Source organism: Sorex araneus, chromosome 6, assembly GCF_027595985.1.
Source record: "Sorex araneus isolate mSorAra2 chromosome 6, mSorAra2.pri, whole genome shotgun sequence".
Lineage (NCBI taxonomy): Eukaryota > Metazoa > Chordata > Mammalia > Eulipotyphla > Soricidae > Sorex > Sorex araneus.
Genome location: NC_073307.1, coordinates 30,940,368 through 30,954,354, shown reverse-complemented (window position 1 = coordinate 30,954,354; position 13,987 = coordinate 30,940,368).

Below are 13,987 nucleotides of genomic sequence, written 5' to 3'. Positions count from 1 at the left end.
TAATTGTCTAGCACTCCATTTCTTGTAGACTGTGGTGTTTGTCATTGTGACCAATGTGTAAACTAATTCAGAGTTTCTATAATTGTGGCTCAGGGACTGTGGAACATGCTGAGGCATAACTGGAGGCATTATAGCCTCTCTGGGGAGAAGGCGGGAAATGAATCCCAAACTTAAGGTAGAAATAACAAATAGTGCCAAGGACAAAAAGAAATCAATTAAATTTAGATATTCCTGGATGTGTTCAAGAATTTGCTGGGTCTGTATTGTCTGGCAGACTATTTTCTTGTGCCCTGGAAATTCTTACATGAATCCCTACCTTTTTGTTGTGTGTACATTTTATCAATAAGCATATAAAATATGATCATAGAATCTTAAAAGCTAAGAGAACAAATAAGACAGTTATAAGAAAGGTGGAAGTGGACTTGCTTGAAGGAAAATTTTGAGAAACAATCTTACAAGCAGAACAAGCGCAGGGCTGGGGACCAAGATTTCTTACATGATTCAATGTGGCTGGAATTGTGTGAATAAAGAGTGAAGGATGTGGAGATAAGGTGGGGAAAGAGGCAGAGAATAAGGCATGACTTTGGAGACTGGAAGCCTGAGGGAAGGATTTTTCTTTCTCTGAAAATATTGTTGGAAACTAATTAGAGAAGTGAGGTGCTCCTCTGTATTTCAAACAGTTGGCTCTGTCAGCTATGTGGAATATAGTCCGGAGGCAACAATTGCCTTAGTGGAAACCATTGAACCATGTTCCAGGTAGGCAGGAATGTTCTTCCACTTGACTAGGTTGCAGAGATGTAGAGAGAAATCAATTGAAGGGAACTTGTCGGTAGAAGCAAGGGCTTTGCTGGGAAAATGAATTTGTGGTATAGCAAGGAGTCAGTCAAGAATAACTCACAGGTTTCTAGGTTAATCATTGGCCCCTCTTTATAAGATGCAGAAAAACATTAAAGAAAAAGATTTATAGGAAGAAAATCAAGACTTCTGCTTTGACAATGAATGTTTGAGAAGAAAGTAGGTTGAGAAGTCAGGTAGGCAGTTGGACAAGCTCAGATTCTGACAGAACTGAGGTTACAAAGGACTGGGGAGTTTCCAGTGCACTGTGGTGAATGGTTATTGGTACTTTGGTGGTGGAGCTGGTGTGGTCCCACACACTTGAAAAGGGCGGTGTATAATCTATTACCTACAATCCTAAAATATATACAGCATTGTAAACAAACATGGACTCAGAAAAGAAGTTGATTACTGAGTCTGAAGCTCAGATTAGTTGGAGATGTGAATTTTTTGTGATTGAAGTGTGTAAATAATATATAAACTGTGGAAATAGAATATTTTGGGAAAGTGGTACAGGGAAAGAAGAGAAGACAAGATTGAGATTCTTTAGAAGTCAGAAGTAAAAATGGTGGTTGGTAATAGCAATTATTGAAAATAATATAAGATAATGGGCAAAATAACACAACTAGATTTTTAAAAGCAGAGAGTTACCCAAGGTAAATGAAATAGCACTATAGCACTGTCATCTCGTTGTTCATAGATTTGCTTGAGCGAGCACCAGTAATGTCTCCATTGTAAGACTTGTTGTTACTGTTTTTGGCATATCGAATATGCTTTGGTTAGGGTTAGGGTTAGGGTTAGGGTTAGAGTTAGGGTTAGCTTGTCAGGCTCTGCCATGCGGGTGGGATACTCTTGGTAGCTTGCTGGGCTCTCCAAGAGGGCCGGAGGAATAAAACCCAGGTCGGCAGCCTGCAAGGCAAATGCTCTACCCGCTGGTTCAGAGCATAGACATGGTCCATAGTCCATAGATCTAATATAAACATGAGATTTGGAGGCAAAGTGATCCTACATGTCTGATGAGCAGTTCAATGGGCTGGAGGAGGCAAAAATGTCATTGAAGACTATCTAGCTATCTATTATGCAATGCTTTTGTTTTCTTTCCTCTCATTCTCATCATAGAAGTCATATTGTATTACAATAGTAATGAAGTTTTACTAACTTTGCATCATAGGGTTTAGGCTATGACTTATAAAAAGCGAACATTTAGCATCACTCAAGTACTCCACCTCCTCTTTGAAGGGATGAGTTCATTTCAGTTGTATATGGCGATAGTGTTGTGCTATCTAGAATGTGGCCTTGTTTTTAGTCTGAGTTTCAGTATGATTTAAGAACATAAGTATCAGTGCCATGTGGAGCAGTAATAGATTTATAAGGATAGACATGTTGTGAATGGTCTAAGGAGTGTCCAGAGAACTATTAAACTGCTAGACTTCTATCCCCCCATCTTTCAAGTTCACCAGTAGCTTGGCAGTCATACCCACAAACTACCCCTGGCACCATAGAATTTCTGTCCCCCACCTCCCAAGTTTACCAGTAGCTTGGCAGTCATACCCACAAACTGCTCCTGGCGCCATATTATCTCATCAACAGCCATGATCCAGAGACTCAGAAATAAAGCTCCTGGAAGAGAGTGACATAGAACATCCAGATCCCGTGCACCAGGCAACTTGGAGTGGGGCCAGTTGAGTTTCCCTCCCTGCCCCAACAGAGCCCTGGTAGCCGAAAACCTCCAGAACAAAATCGCTGCCATGCGGCTGGAGCAATAGCACAGAGGGAAGGGCATTTGCCTTGCACGCGGCTGACCCGGGTTCGATTCCCAGCATCCATATGGTCCCCTGAGCACTGCCAGGGGTAATTCCTGAGTGAAGATCCAGGAGTAACCCCTGTGCATCACCGGGTGTGATCCAAAAAGAAAAAAAAATCGCTGCCATGCTCATGGCTGCTCTCCACAGGTAAGGATGAGCCTACCCCTGAGGGAATCTGCAGCCAGGTATGTGGGACCCATAACTAAACTTGGACTAAAATCTCCAAGACCCCTGGTGAGCACCAAAAGAAAAGATATGTGAGCACTACTTCCAGAAGTATAACAATGGCCCCCTGCCCTCAGAACAAGCACCTTAGTGTGAGCACCTTAGTCAGCCCTTGTATGCACCACTAGTGAGTGCGACCATGTGCAAGCATCAAATTAATATGTGTAAACCCCAGACAAGCACCACAACCAAGTTGTGTGTGACCCTGGTCATTGTGACATTAGTACAAAGAGAGGTAAGAAGTGGGAATACATCGTGTTTGATGAAGAAACACACAGTGAATAGGGAAGAACAGTTCTTGTAGAAGAGGGCGGGGAGAACTGGCCAACTGAAGAAGCCATGGAAGGCTCTAGAGCCCAGTGTCATTGTTTCGAGAAGTGTGTATCCTTCAGCATTCCAGAGGGAAGATATGAATGTCAAATTTGCTAACATGTAAAGCTCTGCTGACTTTTTCCTGACTTCTTGATGCACTTTAACTGACTTGTCCCAAAATGGCAAATTAGAAAAGAATACTGTCGAGGTAGACATGTCTCAGAGGCAGGGCAGGGAGGACAAGCTACAGCGTGACTGAAGATTCCACACCAGCCTGAGCTCAGCGCGGTGGCCTTAAAGGCAGGCTCAGGGCGAGGAGTGAGGGTTGCTGAGTATCTGAGGCTGTATTGTTTCAAGATCTTAAAATAAATTGTGGAAGCAACGGGAAGCCTGGGTTTGGGAAATAGTTTATACTTTTGCTTCCTCCACCTCCTTCATTCTAATCCAGGAATCTTTTGAATGAAAAATTAACCAAATGCAGAATTGGGCCGGAAACTTCCTGAAAATTCTGAAGGACAAAATATAATGAATTATAAATGCTATTCTGTGTTTAAAGGATGGTCATGGAAAGTGAATGTATTAAGAAAGAAATGTGGCCTGAGAAGTTGGGCTTTTTTTGCCCCCCAAAAGAGAATAGGCAGTGTTAAGAATGTCAGACCAGACTAGGAAGAAAGCTCAGTGGCTGGAGCTCTTGCTTTACACTGAGGAGACCTCAGTTCAATCTCCAGCACCTCAAATGCCCCTTGAGCATTGCCAGGAGTCCCCCCTAATCATGGAGCCAGGAATAGCTCCTGAGCACTGCCAGGCATTGCCCCCAAATGAACAAACTGAAAGAACATCAAATTAGGCCCAATTGATGATAGTAATAGATGTCTAAATTAACTGACCCCATTAAGGATCAATGATATTTAAGAGTAGTATATATTAGGGCCAGAATGATAGTACAGTGGGTAGGGAATTTGCCTTGCACATCACATGGCTGATCGGGGTTCGATCTCCAGCATTCCATATGGTCCTCTGAGCACTGACAGGAATAATTCTTGAGTGGAGAGCCAGGAGTAACCCCTGAGCAATGCTGGGTGTGACCCAAAATAACAATAATAATAATAATAATAATAATAATAATAAAAGTAGTATATAAAAATGAATTGTTATATATAATAAAATATAGTTAGACAACTTTTTTATTTTATTAAATTTGTTTTTAATAAGGAAATTTTGGTTTGAAAGAGTGTAAATATTTGTATGTTACAGGGGTGCAATGTTTCCATCTCACACCCACAACAGAATGTCAATATTCTTCCACCACCATAGGAACCTTCCCATCTTTGCCCCTCCCTGACCAGCATCCTCAGATTTATGTTCAGTCTAAAATTTGCTTTCACTGGACATTGTCTATTTCTTGCTTTGTTTCTTTATATCACATCTGTGGGAGATCATCCTATAATTGTCTGCTTATCTGACTTAATGCTGAGTTATCTCAGCATAACACTCTGTTTTATCTATATTTGAGCAAAGAGCATTTTCATCTTTTCCCTGCCTGCACTTTCATTTTCTTATTCTAAGATGATAATCTGCCAGTATGCTTACCTATAAGGCTCTGCTTTTCCTTGTCAATAGAGCAAGAGTTCTTTTTTAAAAATTTTTTTCTTTCTTTATTTTTTAATAAATGAGTCACCATGAGGGTACAGTTACAAATTTACCCACCTTCATGCTTGTGTTTCCCTCACACAATGTTCAAGAACCCATCCCTCCACCAGTGTCCATTCTCTACCACCAATGAACCCAGTATCCCTCCCACCCTCTAATCTCGCCACCCTCACCCCACCCCACCTCTGTGGCAGGGTATTCCATTTTGTTCTCCCTCCTTTTGGGTGTTGTGGTTAGAACAAGAGTCCTTGATCGATCCCAATACTCAATTCTATTTGGTGATCTTGTTTCCATCCTTGTCAAGGACTGGACTCTTCAGTGATCCTTTAAACCCATGCACAATAGATTTCTGCCTTTCACCAGTATAGACAGCAATCTAGTATTTCTAGCATTGTTCTGTCTTTAAAGAAATTTCCTAAACCTCAGACCCTCTTTTTAAAAATTTTTTTATTGAATCACCATGAGCTACAATTACAAAGCTGTCGTGTTTGAATTTTAGTCATACAATGCTTGAACACCTAGCCCTCCACCAGTGTACATTTTCCACCACCAATGTCCCCAGTATCCCTCCCCACTCCCCCCACCCCCTCCCCCCACCCCTTCCCCTGCCTCTATGGCAGGCAATTTCCCTCTTACTCTCTCTCTCTCTACTTATGGGCATTATGGTTTGCAATACAGATAATGAGAGGCCATCATGTTTGGTCCGTTATCTGTTTTCAGCACATGTTTCCCATGCCAAGACCTCAGTCCCCCTTAATCTAAAGAATTGATCGACTCATTTCTCTGTGCCAGTTTTGTTTGAACTCAGTAGAATCAGGAGTTATTTCCCCATGTTCTACTGGAATTGCTCCTGGCAAAGTCCCAGGAGTCTTGCTACCACCATGTTCTTTCTGCTCGTTTCCAACACATTTGGCACATCAACAGTATTTGACATAGTTGGCCACTTTTTCTTTCTTTTTAATGCAGTAGATGAAATGTAGACAAGACTCGCAATTGTCTAAAGTAAATTTAAAGCAATTTATTTGGTCTGGTAAAATGGTAGTACTTTTCATTTCTTCACTGCCATAATTGCAGTGTTCAGGGTTGATTTGCTTTTTTATTTTTAAATCTCAGTGTCTGTTTACAAATCTCATTCCTCCTTTGCTCGACATTAAGTGTTTCTTACTATTTATATAAAGGGCTTCTTCTCCAGGAGGTCCAGAATCACATATTCAATTATGCATTCACTGTCCACTTTTGATTGATACCTAATAAGCACCTGGCACTCAGTGTGTTCAGAATAGGATTCTTGGTTTGACCTCATCATCTGGTCTCTTTCTTCATCTCAGTAATGGCATCATGGCATTGAGAAATACTCAAGAAGGAAAAACAAGGAGTGATTTTGGATTTCTGCCTTTTTCCTTTCTTCTCCAATTGATGTATAGGAAGGCCTCTTTCTATCACTCTGAAAGAGCAGCATGGTTATCCATTCATTTCCCTGCCCAGTTGTTGACAACATTTGAGTCTCCTTCTGTTTTTAATGTAGATTCTGTCCTGTGCATTTCTTGGGAGTTTATCACCCACTTAAACATTGAACAGTTTGGCCTCTCTGCCTGACCTGGAGCCCCAGGAATGTCCTGGTTACCAAGTTTGAGACCAAAAACACCTCCTGGCTTTGTGCTGGGTCATAGTTGCCCCTGGCTGAGAAGCCCCACTCCTGAGCAGCCACCCGCCGCCGCCTTTTCCCTGGTGACTGGATGGAATGAACAAGCAGGTCCCCCTGCTTCTGCTTTCCTACGTGCTTTCCCACATAGAAGCAAATATCACTTTGCATCATAAATTGGTTCATATCATTTCTCTTACTGAAAAATTTATATTGTAATATAACCAAGGTCCTGGAATATAATCAAAATGGTTTTAGCCACAGCTTTATCTCTAATCTCATGTAATGTTCCACCTATCAACCCCATATTCCTCAAATATACTAGACGCTTAGAGCGTTTGTGTTTGTTCTTCCCACTCTCTTGAGTACTTTTCCCCTAACACTCAGATTGCAGTCTAATGGCTTTTTCTTAGGAGGACAGATCACACACAATTTATTTCAATGATCTGTTTCAGTTCAATGGGCTGGAGAGCATGTGGGAATCCTAAACTCGATTCCTGGCACCCCAGGGTCCCTCTGAGGATTGCTGGGAGCAGCCCCCTCAGTACTAGTGGCTCTAACTAAAAAAGGGGGAAAAAAGAATACTTAAAAAATATCCTGTATGCTATCACTCTCAACTGGACATCATTTCTTATTTTGTCTTTATCTTTTATTTTTCAGAGTAGTTCTCAGGGGTCCTGGCAGCTACTCGGAGTGACTCTCGGTCATTGGGCCAGACAGCTCCCTGCTTGGGCCTGGCAATGCCTCACTGCCGGGCTCCAGGAAGCTGGAGGCAGGGCCACACCCAATGATGCTCTGATAACTCGGCAGTGCTAGGAGATAACTCTCCAGGCCTCATGCACTCAAGGCTTGTGCTCTAGCTCTCTTAGATCCATGGCTTCTGAGACAAATTTTTCCTTAGCTTTTCACTGATAAAAATTTTCTTTTTTTTTAATCTTATTTTATTGAATCACCATGACAAAAGTTACAAAGCTTTCAGGTTTAAGTCTCAGTCATATAATGATCAAACCCCCATCCCTTCACCAGTGCACCTGTTCCCCCACCCAGAACCCCAATATCTCCCCCACCCACCCACCCCGCACCTGAGTGGCCGATGATCTTCACTTTATTCTCTCTATACTTTGGATACATTCAATATTTTAACAGAGAACTGACTATTATTATTTGGACTTTTCCCCCAACAACGAAACCTGCTGAAAAGGCATCATTTGATAGTTTGTATTCCATTGCTGAGAATGAAGATTATAGGAGCTCATGGGGCCGCAACAGTGACCATGTGGTTTTGGATTTCTGTTCTTTTAGCTCAGTTTACGGTCTAGATGCATTTCTATAAGTCTCTGGGTGCCAAAATGGGTTGGTAGACCTCCCGGATCATAGTCTTTAAGGAGCAGAGGGGCCATGTCGTGCATGGCTGCTCTGGATCTCATTTAGGCCGAGGGCTTGCCAGTAACACCCCCATCCCATGATCTCTTGTGTGCCACGTCACCACAAGCAAGTATCTCTGGGTTGTGAGTCCTAGAAAATGGCGGACGCCATGTAGGCGCTGCTGCTGGAGCCACTGCTATCTTCCCTGTAGAAAGAAAGCGTTGGGAGAGAAAATCCTTCTCCCTCCCAGGGCGGCATGGGGTCCTAGCTCAGCTCACAGTGTAGATGCATTTCTATCAGTCTCTGGATGCCAAAATGGGTTAGTAGACCTCCCGGATCATAGTCTTTAAGGAGCAGAGGGGCCGTGTCATGCGTGGCTGCTCCGGATCTCCTCTGGGCTCACTGATAAGAATTTTCTCTTAATTTGTTCATATGCTTAGAATCTGTGTAGCCCCAGCAGATGTTTTTGGTTCTATTAGAGTTAGGGGTTCCATAACAACTCTAATAGAGTTCTGAAGCAATAGTACAATAGGTAGGACACTTGCCTCGCATGCACCCAACATGTGAGGCAAGTTCGATTTGGGTTCAATTGGGTTCGATTCCCAACATCCCATATGGTTCCCTGAACATTGTCAAGAGTAGTTCCTGAGTGCAGAGCCAGGAGTAACCCCTGGGCCTCTCTAGGTGTGACCCAAAAAGCCAAAAAAAAAAAAGAAAAGAAAAATTAAAAAAGAATGTCAAGTCTTCATGTGTGCCTCAAATGCCTAGTGTACATTTATTCATTGAGTGATTAGAAGGCAAATTCAAAAAGTTAACTTTTATATGAATGCGAGTTTGAATAATCTTGTTGGTGAGATTCACAGCTGGATATGCTGTAATCAACCATAAGAGGGTTTGCGGCATTATGATTAAAGGATGATAATAAATGCTAACGCTAATTTTCTGCTAGAGGTCTTTATTAGATGATTTTTGCTGTCTCTTCTGATTCAAAAATGTATCTGGAAGTTCTTCAGATCGTTTGATTGTTCCACATTTTATCTGTATATGAAATCATGTCCTGATGCCCCCTTTTTTTTCCCCTTTGCAGAAAATTGTCAGAATTCCAAAAGGGTATTCCATGCTGTTTTGAGGGGACTAAGTAACAGTACAATGGATAAGATGCTTGCCTTGCTTATGGCTGAAATGTGTTCAGTTCCCAGCACCCGTATAGTCCCCTGAGTCCCACCAGGAGTGATCCCTGAGCACAGAGGCAGGAGTAAGCCTTGAACATTTCTGAGTGTGGGCAAAAAAAAAATAATGATAATCTGTTTTGATACTTGCATTTAAAAAAAATTAGTATAACAGTTTTCACAAAACACAAAAGGTGACAGTCTAATTTGGAAACTATTTGAAAGGAAAGCAGCTTTAAACAGCTCTATAAACAGCTCTCTGGGGATTGATTTACAATGTAGACAAACCACTCACTTACCTTAACAATTAACTTGATTAAATACTTTTGTGAGTGGCTACCAATGTTAAGGGGTTGCTGGGTCACTCCCAGTAACCTTTGGTGTGTTCAGTGTGTACAGTGTGTTCAGAAGGATAAAAAAAAAGGAAACTGGAAATGGGTGTAAACTGTGACCACATTAGGTCATTTTTATATAACATAGTAGGAGTGCACCTCTTTGATCTGAGGCTCATATTTGAATAAAGACATTAAGTGTATGTGGAGGCAGGAAAAGCAAAACCTACTTATTTATCTATCAAAAACTACCTCTCTGTCTATCTGGATGACTTTTTAAAATCTTCCTTCCTTCCTTCCTTCCTTCCTTCCTTCCTTCCTTCCTTCCTTCCTTCCTTCCTTCCTTCCTTCCTTCCTTCCTTCCTTCCTTCCTTCCTTCCTTCCTTCTTTCCTTCCTCCCTTCCTTCCTTCCTTCCTTCCTTTCCTTTCTTTATTTTTTTTTGTGAAGCAAGATAGTTTTTATTGAAGCTTATCTAGAAAAATGTGAAGGGAAAGAGAGATGCATTTTTGAAAAGAGAACACTGGCTTCTCCAAAGTGGAAAATCGGCTAGCAAAGAAACAAAGGGACAAGCAAGTGAGATGCCTGCTCAATGGAGAATGCGGGCTTGACAAACAAGCCTAGAGGGGTCATTTTCTAGCAAAAAAGTAGATGCAAAGGATGAGGAATGACAAGGGGTCTTGAGGCAGAAGCAGAGTGAGTGGCAGAAAATAGGATCAGAATGACATTAAAGACATTGTTCTTTTATCTTAAGCTATTAAAAGCTATTTTTTAATGTAGTAAACCACACACATACTATGTAGACAATGAAGATGTAATGTTTCCACAACCTCAGAAAATTCTACAGACCTCCCCTCCCCCCACAAACATACTCACAGGCAGCCATTGTTTTGATTTCTATTCAGAGACCCCTTTTGTCTGTTTTGATGATGAAGTAACTCAAAACACATCTTTTTTGTGTGTCTGTAGTTTATTGTTTTATAAAGATCCATCCATACTATGTATATCAGGGGTTCTTTTTCATTACTGTGTAGTATTTCACAGTGTAAACACATCACCATCTGTTTATCAAATCTCAAGGATATTTATTAGTTACAGTTTGGGCATATTGTGAGTGGAGTTGCCATGAACATTTGTATAAAGCCTTAGAGTCTTTATGGACCAATAATTTAGTACTGTAATCTTGTGGTTAAAAGGCAGATACATTTATACATAAAAAAAAGTTGTCATCTCACTGGAGAGATAGTACAGCAAGCAGGACACTTGCCTTGCATGTTTGATTTCCACCAGGAGTAGTTTCTGAATACAAAATCAGGAGTAACTCCTGAACATTGCTAGGTGGGTTACACAAAAAACAAACAGAAGAGCTGCCGTCTGTTTTCCCAAATGATTGTGCCATTTTATTCACCCACTGTCTCAAATTCTACTTTCCTATGGTTCTAATTCCTTTTGTTGTTGTTGCTGTTTTGATTTGGGGCCACACCCCACAGTGCTCAGGGCTTACTCATGGTTCTGTGCTCAGGGAATACTCCAGGCTATGCTCAGGGACCATAGGTAATGGCAGGTATCAAACCTAGAGTGCCGTGTGCAAGGCTGTACTCTCTCTGACCCTATTACTCTCATTGTATTTGCAACTTTAGAGAGGCTGAAATAGCCTTAATAATTTAATTTGTATTATTCAGACAACTGGCTGTGTGAAGTCTTTTCTCCTGCTGTCTGGTCATGTTTCTCTTCCTTTGTGAAATATCTGTTGAAAGTCATTTCTGTTTTGGGAATGGGGAACTAGTACAGTGTTTAAGGTGCAAGCTTTGCATATACTGACCCTTGTTTGATTCCCAGCACCATCCGGTCCTTTCAGCACCACTGGAATCTAACTCCAACACAGAGCTGAGAGTAATCCCCATGTGCAAGACTTTTCTCTTCTTAACTGGGTTGTCTTTTTATTTTTAATTAAGAAGAGTTATTTATATGTTGTGGTTATCTAGCCGGTGGTATACAATCCCTCCTAGAGTTGAACCTCTTTGGTAAGCACATGAAAACTATTATACTTAGTGTTCAGGTTTACTTGATCTTGATCCCATATGTTCTTTTTTGAATTTTAATTATTATTATTATTATTTGGGGGGGGCTGGAGTGATAGCACAGCGGTTGGGCGTTCGCCTTTCACGCGGCCAACTCGTGTTCGATTCCTCTGCCCCTCTCAGAGAGCCCAGCAAGCTACTGAGAGTATGGAGCCCGCATGGCAGAGCCTGGCAAGCTACCCGTGCATATTGGATATGCCAAAAACAGTAACAATAAGTCTCTCAATGAGAGATGTTACTGGTGCCCGCTCGAATAAATTGATGAGCAACGGATGACAGTGATACAGTGATACAGTGATTATTTGGTGGGGCGGGGGGTTCTGGACCATATCTGGTGATGTTCAGGGTTTATCCCTGGCTCTGTGACTCAGGAATTACTCCTGGCAGGGCTCAAGGGGCTGTATAGGATGTTGGGGATTGAAGCTGGGTTGGATCTGTGCCAGGCAAATGCACTACCTGCTGTACTATTTCTTTAGCCCCTGTTCTTTTTTTTTTTTAATGAATTTCTCATGGAACTTCTGGCCTCAAGTTTTGGTGATTATGTACTAAGTCAGCTTACGGTGGACTCTGACATCTGCATTGTGACTTGATATCCTATGAGAACAATGTAAATTCCTGCTATAGAGGGCATGGTTTTATCCCAAAGTGGTGTCTGTATTGCAATTCTTGACTCAGCAGTTGCCATGAATTCAACAGCATTTTTTCATATTAGTAGTATTTCCACTCCCCTCTCAGAGAGCCCGGCAAGCTACCGAGAGTATCTAGCCGGCACAACAGATCCTGGCAAGTTACCCATGGTATATTTGGTATGCCAAAAATAGTAACAAGTCTCACAATGGAGACATTACTGGTGCCCGCTCAAGCAAATCAATGAGCAAGGGGATGAAAGTGACAGTGATAGTATTTCCACTATTGTAGATCTATTTGGCTATACGTCCAAGAGGCAGGGCAGTTTGTGCTGATACTTGATGTACTATAAAACCTTTTCTCCTTCTCTAGGCCCACTAAGACCTGCCAGCATCTCATGTGACACACAATCTGTATTGGACTATTCTATCCCTAGGAGTGACAGGGCCTCTAAGGCAACATACTTCTGACCTCGTGGGTGGTGGGGACTGAAAGGACCAGAGCAAGAATTTTTTTCTGTGCCTTGCCGCCCCCAGGGCACATGAGTATCAAATATTAATTACCAGAGTGGTGGGTCCTATCACTTCTTAGGTGCTCTCTCCCTTCTACGCTCTTGTGTTTTCCCAAGGCCTTCCTGAAGTGGTCACATTTTCACATATTTTCATCCAATTGAAATGATGTTACCAAAATAGTGGATATGTGTGACATTCTGTAGGAAGTCCAGTTTTGGACAATCTCTAACCTGTCCTGCCCCAGGGCTAGGGTTGAAGGACTGCTTAAACAGTTAGCCTAACCAGTCTAGATACCTGTTTGTAATCAAGCTGCAGGATGTGCCTTTCTCTTATTAGCACAGATTTGCAGGCAAAAGCATTTTGAAAAAAAATCTTTCAAAGCTTCTTGAAGAAATCCAGGAAACAGGCTATTTTCAACAGCCTGCTTTAGGCAATTAATAAAGACAAAGAGTGATTTTAACATTACACAGTGGCTCTCAAGTCTGGGCAAATTTGCACCGGTAGTAGGGTTTTTTTTTTTGTAGTTCGTATAAATCTTGCTATTGCTAAGACGAGACAGGATCAGGGAGCTACTGGCATCTCTTGAGTAGATTTAGCCAGGACCCTACTAAAACTTCACACGATAACCAGGCTTACGAAGATAGTTTTCTTGCCAAATGTCAACAATGCCTTTTACAAAATCCTGCCTCTCACGTTATTATCTTCTAAGAAACATTTCGTATTCACCCTCTGCATGTTTTGACCCACAAATCTGTTGTCCTGCCACCTGATTTTAGACTAGTGCGTGCTTTTCTTCTGGTAACATAATCCCTGACACTTTTCATAGGCGGAGATTCTCACTCGAAAACAGTAGCCGGCTGGCAAGCAGGCCCAGTTTTCACTCTGAGGTCTCCCTATAATGCAACCCCCCACCCCCGTCCAATTTCTGCGGGAAAATGGATGGTGTTAAAGGGAGGGCAGGATCTGAAATCCATGCCTTGACATCGTGTTCTATGGGACTGGAAAAGCGAAGTTGTGAGCTTTGGCGCCCAAGGAGGGTTGACATTCTGCCTGAGCTCATCAGTTCCTTCCACTGGGCGGTATTACTGCGGCCACCCTACCGGGCTTGACACCAGGCCCAGGGTAACGCGCCCCCGCCCACTCGACTGGGCAGCTTCGGAGCCCCTGACGTCCAGGGGAGTGCTGCCCGAAGGAGGGAAGGCGACAGAGGACGGGGAGCCACAAGCCGCGGGGACTGGAGCGCGCACTAGCGCGGGGACTCGGCAGCGCAGCCGTCGGAGCTGCGGCGGCGCGGCCGGCTGGAGGGGGCGGACCGGGCGGCGGGCGCAGGCGCTCCCGCCCCGCGCGCGCGCGCGCGCAGCCCCTGCCCCTAACCCCTCCCCGCCTCGGGCCCGGCGGGGAGCGGCGCGCGCCGGCCGCGGGCGCCTGGACCCGC